Here is an 11,186-nt window from a genome sequence, read left to right on the forward strand (position 1 = left end):
CAATCCAGGCTCGCCAACCCGGAAATGCGAGGCGAAGGACGGCGCTGGTCCGAAGTTGTAGAAGCGAGCTGAGCGGGCGGCCGGAGCTGCGCCCTCCTTCGCCCGCCTCCTTTCCGGCAGGCAGGGCTGCCCAACTGTGCAGAGCGGCTCCTCCCCTCCAGACGCGTGTCAGGGAAACGGGTCGGTTGCGGGGACGAGCGAGCGGACCTGCGCCGTGAAAGCGGAGGAAACCGCCGCCAGGGCGCCGCGAACTGCTCCAACGCCTCCCTCGCTTTTAGTACCGTGTTTCCCCGAAAGTAAGACATATGTCTTACTTTCGGGGTATGGCTTATATTTGCCGACCCCCCTGAAACCCCCCATATGTCTTACAATCGGGGGGGTCTTACTATCGGGGAAACACGGTAGCAGAAAGCTTAGGTAGATTAGCACACATATCCAGGGCCGTTGCTTTATGGAAGGCTGCATTGTGGAGTAATATCATCAACAGGGCTAATGCCCAGCGTGCTCCAGAATTGCATTACAAAATAGGGTCCAGACTCTGCCTATTTTGTAACAAGAATGTGAAGCACTGAATAAAGTAATTACTGAAATAACAGCCATCCCCTACAAATTATGTAAAACACTGAACAAATATTTTTCAGAGTATAAGACGTGCCTAGAGTCTTCGGAGAGGGGCGGCATACAAATCTAATAAATAAATAAATAAAATAAATAGATTTTGGAGGAGGAAAACAAGAAAAGTGTATTCTGAGCCAAATGGTGTAGTAGCATATTATTTAATAAGATACTGGTATAACAGAATACTTTTTACAGCCATGTAAAGTCAACAGCGATATTAAGAACCATCATCACTGTCATTAACAAAAGAGGAGAGACTTTAAGGTTCAAGCACTGTAATTTTCTGGAAACCCCAAGAACTCCTCATCGTCACTGGTGTCAGTGTTTAGGCAGCTCGATTGTTCACAATCACTTTCTTTGCTATCTTCATAAAAGATATCATCTTCAGTTCCATCCAAGGCATTGCTAGTGCCACGTATTTTGAAGGATTGTGTAACAATTTCATCCTTCACTGAGTTCCATGATGTTCACCCATTCACACACTTGAGTGACAGTGGGCTTCCTCATTAGACCAGAGGGTGTCAGATCATTATTTGTTTTCATTTATTGGACTTATGTGCCATACACTCAGGCACAACTCAGGGCAGTTCACAACATATAATATTAAAAGTATCTAAAAAACCCACGTTATAAAACCATGGAACCACACTCATTCACACCACAATTTATTTTATTTGTTTTGTCCAATACACAATAATACACAATGAGGGTTATAGAGGATATAATCAGGTAGAATGTATTAAAGGGGGAATAGAGGATAAAATAAAGGAGTAAAATATAACTATGAGACAATAGCAGGAAAAGATATAGGTATAGAAGAGAAGATATAGGAGATATAGGAGAGACAATAGGACAGGGGACGGTAGGCACTCTGGTGCACTTATGTACACCCCTTACTGACCTCTTAGGAACTGGAAGAGGTCAACCGTGGATAGTTTAAGGGTAAAGGATGATACTAGAGTCTGGTAGTGAATTCCACGCTTTGACAACTCGATTACTAAAGTCGTATTTTTTAGTCAAGTTTGGAACAGTTAATATTAAGTTAATATCTTATTAGTATTCCGAGGTCCTTCACTGAATGGGAATTATCTTTGATAATTTGTTAATTGTTTGTATTTGGAGTTTTGATTTTTTTTGCCGATGTGAAGGACAGAGCATTTGCTGGTTGAGTTTTGGAATTGCCATGTGTTAGACCAATCAGAAACAGAGTCTAGGTCTTTTTGGAGAGCAATTGTGTTATCGGTGGTGTTGAAGAGTTTTACATCGTCTGCAGAGAACAGTTGCTTGTGATGAGATCACAAAGGTCATTGATGTAGAGAATGAAGAGCGTTGGTCCCAGAACACTACCTTGGGGGACACCGCTTTTAACAGGGACAGGGGTAGATATGGTGCTTCCTATTTACTTCCTATCATACTAATGGTCAGAGCAAGATGTTAGAGCTCAAAGGTTCCAAGCCTCCTGGCAAGGGTGAGGAAGTCCAGGAAAGTGGGGGCAGTGCGAATCTCCAGAGGGATTTGGTTCCAGAGGGTCAGAGCTGCCAGAGGTCCTTCCCCTAGAACCCGCCAGCTGGCATTGCTTGGCTGATGGGACCTGGAGAAGGCAGACTGTGGGCTTTGACCAGTTGCTGGGATACATGAGGCTGGAAACGGTCTCATAAGTAACTTGGTCCTAAGCCATGTAAGGCTTTAGAGGCAGCCATCCATCTGTTCCATTCTCCTCGCATGTATACTTTGAATGGCTTGTTGATGGAAACGTCAAAAGACTGCAACTGGTTGGTAAGACCCCCAGGAATTACAACTAAATGAGTCTTCACTTCTTTGAATCTTTTCTTTGTGGTTTCACTAATATGTGCTCTAAACTGTTCGAGCACTAATAAAGCTGTTTTTGGAAGCCCTCCACAATGGTTGGACCACTTTTTCAATCCAACATAGGTGGCCATTTGGTGCCATCTGCACAGCAGGACAACATAATCATGTAATGTGTTTTCTCATGTCCTGAGGTTTTCACTGTTATGCTTTTGGTACCTTTTACATCAACAGTCCTATTTGATGGCATATTAAAAGTTAGAGGGACTCCGCAGTTCTAGTTTTGGTGCGCATAGCAAGGCCAGATCACCTTATAAATATAAAACACCACAATGGTGATCAGTAAAATCCTGAATGCCTTTCTGTGTAGCAATATATCACCATTTTTGTGGTGACTGCAGCCACTATTCCAGTGACCTGTGATCCAATATCTCATTTACTGTGGCCACTTTACTGGAAGCCCATGAACATTGTTTGCTTTTAAAAAAAATAATAATTCACAAATAAAACGACGATACAATTCAAAAAGAGCAATGAACAATTAACCCTGCTGTTCTGTTTGCATTTACTATACACTTATTCTGTTCCAGGTCCTTTTAGACATGGAGTAAAAAAAGGTTGGTTTTATCTACTGGAAGTGGTTTTTTTTTAAAAAAAATACTTTTTTCGCTAGTATACTAATTTGAACATTTCTGAACATAATGATTAATGCTTCTTTATTTTGCTCAAAAAAGCCCGCCCCCACCCCCCGGCTGTGTGCAATTTTTTCAATTTATAGATTAGCCTGCAAAATATGGATTTTTTTGAATACCTTTGACATACTAATTTGAACATTTCTGAACATAATGAAATGAAAAATAAAAAAATGATGCTTATTTTGCTCAGAAAAGGGCCTCCCTCTCCGCTGTGTGCAATTATTTCACTTTATATATAGATTAGCCTGCCAGTTCCAAATTTTTTGAATATCTTTGGCATACTAATTTGAACATTTCTAAACATAAACAAATAAAAAATGAAATGAAAAGAAATGATTTTTTTATTTTGCTCAGAAAAGGGCCTCCCCCGGCCAACCAGCTGTGTGCAATTATTTCACTTTATATATAGATTAGCCTGCCAGTTCCAAATTTTTTGAATATCTTTAGCAGTGGGATCTAATTTGAACATTCCTGATCATAAACAAATGAAAAAAGAAATGAAAATATGACGCTTATTTATTTTGCTCAGAAAAAGGTAACACGGGCTGTTTGCTTTATTGTATTCTACACACAAATAACAAACATGCTTATGTAACTTTAAATCTAACTAAATATAACTGCATATTTTATAAAACAAATGAAAAATAACAAAAAGTTTGTATGTATAAAAAGTTTGACAACAGGTTCTATTTTTTACATTCATCACAAAAATAAGAGGCATGTCCTTTGCAAACAATATTTTTACACCTAGCACAAGTAATATTAATTTTATTATCACTGGAAGGAGGACAGAGGCTACATCTCCCCATTTTTTTCTCTGTAGCTGTGTTGGTGGAGGCCATGGAGTCTCTTTCTGGATCATGCTGCTAGATATTCTTCATAATGGATGCTGCTCCTTCAGCTCTGGAATTCACTGTTCTGGCTTCAATACATGGTCTAATTAGGGATTTTCCTAATTCTTCAATGAAAATTCTTCTTTTATGCAGCTTATTTTTGTTCCAATTGGAGTCAATTTCTCTCTATAAAACAAATGCATTATTTTTTGCCACCACCAGACCCTCAGCAGCAGACCGCGGTGAATGGACGGGAGATTCAGGAACTTATATCTAGGTGTAAAATCTCATGTGCCGCCGCGAGCTGGATAAATGGCCTCGGCAAGGCGCATGCGTCCCGCGGGACGTAGTTTGGGGACTGCTGCTTTACACCACTTTGCTGGTTTATTAGGTAAATAAAAGTCTAAACGGGCACTTCCCTCGAAATTATCAATCATGTCAATGTATTACAGTATTTACTTATTTGTTGGTTGTTCCTTCCGGTTTCAAGCCATTTGTAAAAGTTTTCCCAAATTGTATAAAAATCTTTCTCTTGCTTATTTTGTAGTTCAAATTTGAGCGTGGAAATTTCAGCGCACTCCATAAGTCTACTTATAACCGTATTATCTATTGGGAGATTATTGTCCTTCTAGGTTTTTGTGTATGCTAGTCTCCCTGCAGTTATTATGTGGATGATAAGGTAGTAGTATGATTTTGCGTATTGCCCTCTAACAATCCCTAAAAGGTAGGTCTCTGGTTTCAGCCTTAGATCGCATTGCAATATTTCTTTTATCCATCTCTTAATTTTCAAGCAATAATTACGTGCCACTGGGCATGACCACTACAGATGGTAGTAGGTTCCAAATTCTTTTTTGCATTTCCAGCATGTAGCATCTATGCTGGGATAAAACTTAGCAAGCCTGGCAAGGGTGTAATGTCATCGATAGAACATCTTGTAAAGATTTTCTTTGTAGCGTTCCAATAGTGAACTTTTATCCTTTACCTTTTGCATCTGATCCACCTGTTTCCTCCACTCTATCATTTTTTCAGTTGGAGACAGTCCAAAATGTTTCTCCGCTTCTGTCCTTCAGCATATTTCACGACTTCCAGCTTGAAAGAGATTTTATATGCTTCCCTTTTTGGCTTTGACATTTTTCTGCAAGAAAGAACAATGTTTCCTTTATAAGCACTTTAGCTGAAACCATGTTCATACATTCATACACAAATACACTCACCCTAAACTTTGAACTTGGCAATTTTATGGACTTCAACTGCCAGAATCCCCCCTCCAGTCATGCTAGCTCAGGAATGGGAGTTGAAAGTTCACAAATCTTAAAGTTGCCAGGTTTGAAGACCCTGGGGTTAGTGATTACGGATCGAAGGGTTTTCAAACCTGGCAACTTTAAGACTTGTGGACTTCAACTCCCCAAATCGCACTTTATTATTTATTTATTAATACATTTACTAATCAGATTCTATGCCACCCTTCTCCTGGGACTTAGGCTGGCTAACAGTAAACAATTACAAAACATGAAGAAATTGAATATTAAAATACTCTAAAAGTCTCAATACTAAAAACATAGAAATCTAACTTATGTTAAAATTTCAGTGGCCCCAGACCTATCGGCAGAAATGCATTTTTCAGGCCAGGTGGGGGCAGTACAAATATCTGGGGGGAGCTGATTCCAGAGGGCCAGGGCCACCGGAGAAGGCTCTTCCCCTAGGCCCCACCAGACGACACTATTTGGCTGGCGGGACCTGGAGAAACCCAACTCTGTAGAACCTAACTGGTCACTGGAATACATAAGGCAGACGATGGGCCCACAGGTAATCTGATTCCATGCCATATAGCGCTTCATAGGTCATAACCAACACTTTGAATTGTGTTCGGAGACCAATCAGCACCCAATGCAACTCATGGAGTGCTTGAGAAACAAGGGCATGCCTTGGCATGACCACGACTGCTCGCGTGGCTGCATTTTGCACCACCTGTAGTTCATCCCTCTAATAGTCTTAAAAGTCTTAAAAGACCCTTGCACCTCTAATCTCTAACCCATGTGTCTTCAAACTTGGAAACTTAAGACTTGTGAACTTCAACTCCCATTCCTGAGCTAGTCCTCCTGTTAATTGTGGCCCCTTTGCTCTTTGAATTTCTCAGTGCTATTTACAAAGAGCCATATCACCAGATTCAGGAAAGGAAAATCAAAAGGGGAGATAATGAAGTTACAGCATTTCTCTTGCCTATTGGAACCGGCAGAACAGAAGCGATCGAAATGGCAGCTTCAGCAGAGAAAGTGCAAGGATGCAGGCAAAGGAAACAGTTTCCTTCCTTCCTAGTCACCCTGTGCCAAATATACCTGCAATCCAAATGAGTGTGCACGTGGTTGTTCTGCTGCTGACTCTGGCTGTAGCCCAGGGTGTCGTCCTGTCGCCTGCGTGCCTTTCCTCCTTTCCTACCCTGTTAGTCAGCTCCCTAGAACACAATGGGGGCAGCAGCTCCTCAGGCAGTCTGGGAGCAGGCTTTGTGCAGGAAGGGCAGCAATGTTTTTCAGGCAGCAGCAGTGGGGAGGGCTCATTTCAGGCACCCAACAGTGGCAGCAGCTGCTCTCACTCTCTACCGCTTAGACGGTAAGGCGTGGCAGGGGTCCTCAGCTATCAGTTCCATAGACCTCTTTCACCTATCTGATTGGCGGTTGGATCAATCTCCTGGAATACCAACAATGAACTGTCTGTTCCCACCCTTTGTGGCTATTACTACCGTCATGTCAACTCCCTCCACCCGGGTATGTCTGATGCAGCATTCAGTATAATCCAGTTTTTGGCCCTCTTTTTGAGAGTTAAAAGGTGTGTCCTATACTCCGAAAAACATAGTAATTCACTTAGCTACCTCACATCCAGGATCAAGGATAGCACATCTCTTAAACCTGAGAACATGAAGGGGCAGAGCCAATAGTAAAGTCTCAGGGCTTCCTTGATGGACCTGACTGCTAACAAACTACAGGACAAGAGGTACCTTGTGTAATCTTTTAATGGCCTGAAACATTCTTTCAACAGAGAAAAGGATTCAGCCCTTTTCAAAACCAACCAATATTGCCGAAATGTTTCCTGCTGCATTCTGATTATACCCATAATTAAAAAAACAAGTTAATGTATATATAATATTTTATTAAAACCTTCCCCCCCAAAACCTTTTAATAAACGTATTAAACCTTATAGATCTGTTGTTGTTGATGCCATCCATTCAATTGTGTCAGATCCTTGGCGATTTTATGGGCCAGGTCTCTCTACATCATCCAATCCTGCTCTGTTTGGGTGTCAGCCTTGATAGTATCCAGCCAGTGTTTTTTGGCGGCCTGATTTCCTTTTACCTCTAACTTTTCCAAACATCATTACTTTCTCCAGTGAATTCCCCCAGGTGACATGGCCAAAGTAAATGAGAGACAGTTTCATGATTTTGCCTTCCAGGTACATGTCTGTTGTTATCCGCTCCAAATTCACCTTGCTGCTTCTTTAAGCGGGCAATTTATACCTAAGCTGTAAGAAATTAAAGGGGGAGAAAGAGATAAAAATACAGTTGACATATGAATTTCACTCGATTGTCCACTCTTTGACAACATGAGAACACAGGACTGGCAGCATGGATTTTGACCTTGATCATTTGACTGAGAGGGAGACGTAAACTGGAGTGGCCAGTGGCATTCTGAGCTATTGCCCAACTCACAACTGAAATTCATTGAGAAAACTTGACTTAGAAATGTTTTTCTTCTCAGAACCAGCCCAGATTTGGCCCATTCCCAAATTGAAGGATGCCAATGCAATGCAACTACAGAAGACCACTCCTTGGTGAATAGCCTCAGTTGATATTAATTTTCCCTCATGGTTGAATTTTCAGACAGGGATAACATCACATCACAGGCTTGAATAAACAAGTGCCAAAAAGCCGAAAGGCACTTAAAATCCAGCTGGAGAAATAAGTATTCTTAAGTTAACACAGTCTGATCTTGAAACTCTAAAGCAGGGTGGACTTACTTAGTACAAACAAGTGAGGACATCTACCAACAGTACCTGGGACCAGAAACCTCCCTGCTAAGCTGGATAGTTATAAAGCAGGCTGTCACATGACAACAGACTTATAACCATTCCACAAGTTCAGTTACTAATAGGTGAATTCCATTTAGTTAAAGTGTCTCCGAGTTACAGGATTGCCATTTTTTGTGAATTCTTTCCAGCTTCCTTTTTTGATTTTGCTTGTTGGAAACTGGCAGTGAAGGTTAAAAACGGTGACCACAAAGCCAGTTGCCAAATGCCTGACTCACAATCGTATGATTACGCTGACACTGGAATGCTGCAACCATGAGTATGGGTTGTAAATCCCACTCATTCAGCACATTAGTTTTGAATAGTCACTGAACAAGTGGTGGTTAAATGAGGATTACCTGTATTTGCATGAAGGACCAGAAAACCCCAAAATTGTTTTGCCTCAATGCAATGTTTACACCCTACCACTTGGTTTACAAATTATGATATAAGAATTCTGTAAACCTAACACAATTTGATTTCATCAACTAACCTAACTAATATACATGGCCCTGAACAAGCTGCCAATAAGTCACTCAAGATCATGCAAGTATAATTTGGAGCAAATTAAAAGTTCTTAATCCTTAAGCAGCACAGTAATATATACATACACCTTATTGACTCTCCAAAGAAAAAGAATGCATCACATTGGATGTGTTTAAAGAGTATTCCAGCAAGTTACCAACATGAAACATTATTTCCTGCTTCTGATTAATACTCCAAATTTTAATTATCTTCAGAATGACTACAAAATTTTAAAATGGAAATTACCCAGTAAGTGGAAAGTTCAAGAGTTCTCTTGACCAGGGTTAAGTCCACTGAACTCAGACTAAAGCTCTTAACATTTCAGGCCAAAAAGAAAATCTGTTTGGAGCAGTTGGGCATTTGCCGCCCCCCCCCCCCAAGCATGGTTGCTCACATTTTTCAAATATTTGAAAATGGCAGTTCTTTGCTTTAATAGTGTCCAACTTTCATTAACTGCTGCCCTCAAGAGCATCCAAGCACACACATACCTTGGAATGTAGATCAGAAGAGATGCATCACAAACACTCTTTGCTCCAAAAAGGAATTTTCTTGGGATTAGAGCTCACAATAAAGATATATGACATCTGCATTCCTGTCTTGGTTGACTCCATGACAAATACTTGCAATCTTGCAACCTGAGGATCAGTTAGACATATTATTAGAGACAGCTTTATTTTTTTAAAGCTTTATCATTTGCTTTTAATATCTTCCAGGACTGAACTTCAGTATCCACAATTCCACAAAAAGAATAACTTTCTCTTTTCAGACAGGGATAACTCTGTATCATCAGTAGCTCAGTTCTTTATACCTTTGATGAAAGTTACTAACCCAACCCAAATCTGTCTTTTTGAGCAGCAAACAAATCCTAATACTGACCCCCTACTGAATTTTAAACATACCTTATGCGTGCAAGTTGATGGAGAGTCATGTCCTCCAATCGAGAGACTTGAGATGTTTCTGGGCTGTATGGTATAAATTAGGGAATAAATTATATTTTCATTTATACTCGTGAACAGACACCCAAGACATGCTGAGGAACAACCTCTTAATGATTTGCTTTTGCAAATTAATTCCCTTCAGGTGCACAAAAATTATGGAATTGCAGTCTTCTTATCACACACGTGGGTGGAGATAGAGCTGACCTGAAGAATCCACATATCAATTGTACAAAAGATATACAACTATTCCTAAGATGAACAAAAGCTGGTCACCTATCCTCTCCCATTTTCTTCAAAAAAGAAAAACCAAAATGAAACACCCCACCATGTTTTTAAACCGTCGGGAAACTTGCCCAAAATTTATTTATTTAAATTTATATTATATTTATATTAAAGGAAGGTCCAGAGTGGCACAATAAAAACATAAAGTGGATCCCCCCCCCATGGATATTTCCAAAGAAACAATTAAGTTTGCGTTTTCATAATACAGAGATCTGCCCTCCATTTCGTTTTTGGGAGACCAGTGGGCTATTATAGATCGGGCCTGCACGAAACAAGGCAACCACTAAGTCTATTCCTGACTGCTGCCGTCTAATAATCGCCGGGATCTTTGCAATCTCAGTTACCCGCACCATCAGAAAACGCCCGCGCGCACGACTTCTCCAGCTCCTGGAAGCGAAACTCTTTTAACCTTAAAAATAACAAAAGCGGCAGACGGAGCCGGTCCAACCGATGCATCTTCCCTCTCGCTTCCATCCCCATTCCCCGTCCTTACTACGGTCCCGCATCCTCTTAGAAGAATAAAGGATTGCACTGGATACCGCAAGAGTCAAAGCCTTACCGCCATCACGCCGCGTCGCTCAAGCGGTGATAATCAACTCGCGCCTGCGCAAGACGGGTCTTTACTTCCTCCGCGCGGGATGGAAGTCTCGTCGTCTCTCGCGCGACTCATTCAACTCCCTGGGAGGGGTATTTCGGGAAGAGGGCCCTTTAGTGGATCTGCAAACTTTTGGAAGGCGGGCCTTTCTAATGCAGGAACTTGCTGCGGGAATGTGGTTGCTTCGTCTCCGGCAGATAGTCCTCTTTTTTAGGGTAGTGCAGGGGTAGGCTCTTCTATGACATGTGGACTTGAAGGGCTCAGGAAATCTGGGAGTTGAAGTCCACAAGTCATAGAAGAGCCTACTTTGCTTACTCTTGATGTAGTGCGTGTTCTTTAAGATTGGTCACGGTGCGTTGTGTTAGCAGTTCTGTTAATACGTTGCAAACAAACAAACCCACTCAGTAAGGGGCGTGCATAAGTGCACCAGTGTGCCTTCTGTCCCCTGTCCAATTGTCTCTCCTTATCTCATTTATCTTTTCTTCCTTTCAAATATGTTCACCTATACTTTTATATCTTTTCTTCTATTCTTTTCTTTACTTATATTATTACATATCTTTCTCTTCAATGTGTATTATGTATTGGACAAAATAAATAAATAAATAAAATAAAATACACAAAGGGGGGTGCATAAGTGCACCAGCGTGCCTACCGTCCCTGTCCTAATGTTTCCCTCTTATTAGTACCAATCTCATGTGTATACAGTATATGTAAACAGCGTTAAACCTATGCATGCTACCAATACGTACTTGACTAAAAAAATAAAAAAATTAACCTGGTGATATAAAAGTTTGCTTGTTTATTGTGACGACAGAGTCCCTCCCCATCACGGTTTATT

The 11,186-nt window shown here is 41.0% G+C and overlaps 1 long non-coding RNA gene and 1 other non-coding gene across 2 annotated transcripts; both read right to left on the bottom strand.

Annotated features, from left to right (window-relative positions):
- Window positions 1-3,617: 3,617 nt before the first annotated feature.
- On the bottom strand, window positions 3,618-10,540 carry LOC139161120 (uncharacterized). The gene is made up of 6 exons (XR_011558071.1): window positions 10,313-10,540; window positions 9,433-9,495; window positions 9,022-9,168; window positions 7,141-7,465; window positions 4,935-5,087; window positions 3,618-4,138 (listed from the first exon to the last, which is right to left on the bottom strand). It is a non-coding gene; the product is annotated as an uncharacterized lncRNA (long non-coding RNA).
- Window positions 9,249-9,331, bottom strand: LOC139163331 (small nucleolar RNA R38). The gene has a single exon (XR_011558481.1). It is a non-coding gene; the product is annotated as a small nucleolar RNA R38 (small nucleolar RNA).
- Window positions 10,541-11,186: the final 646 nt, after the last annotated feature.

Source organism: Erythrolamprus reginae, chromosome 2 (genome assembly GCF_031021105.1).
Source record: "Erythrolamprus reginae isolate rEryReg1 chromosome 2, rEryReg1.hap1, whole genome shotgun sequence".
NCBI classification, from domain to species: domain Eukaryota; kingdom Metazoa; phylum Chordata; class Lepidosauria; order Squamata; family Dipsadidae; genus Erythrolamprus; species Erythrolamprus reginae.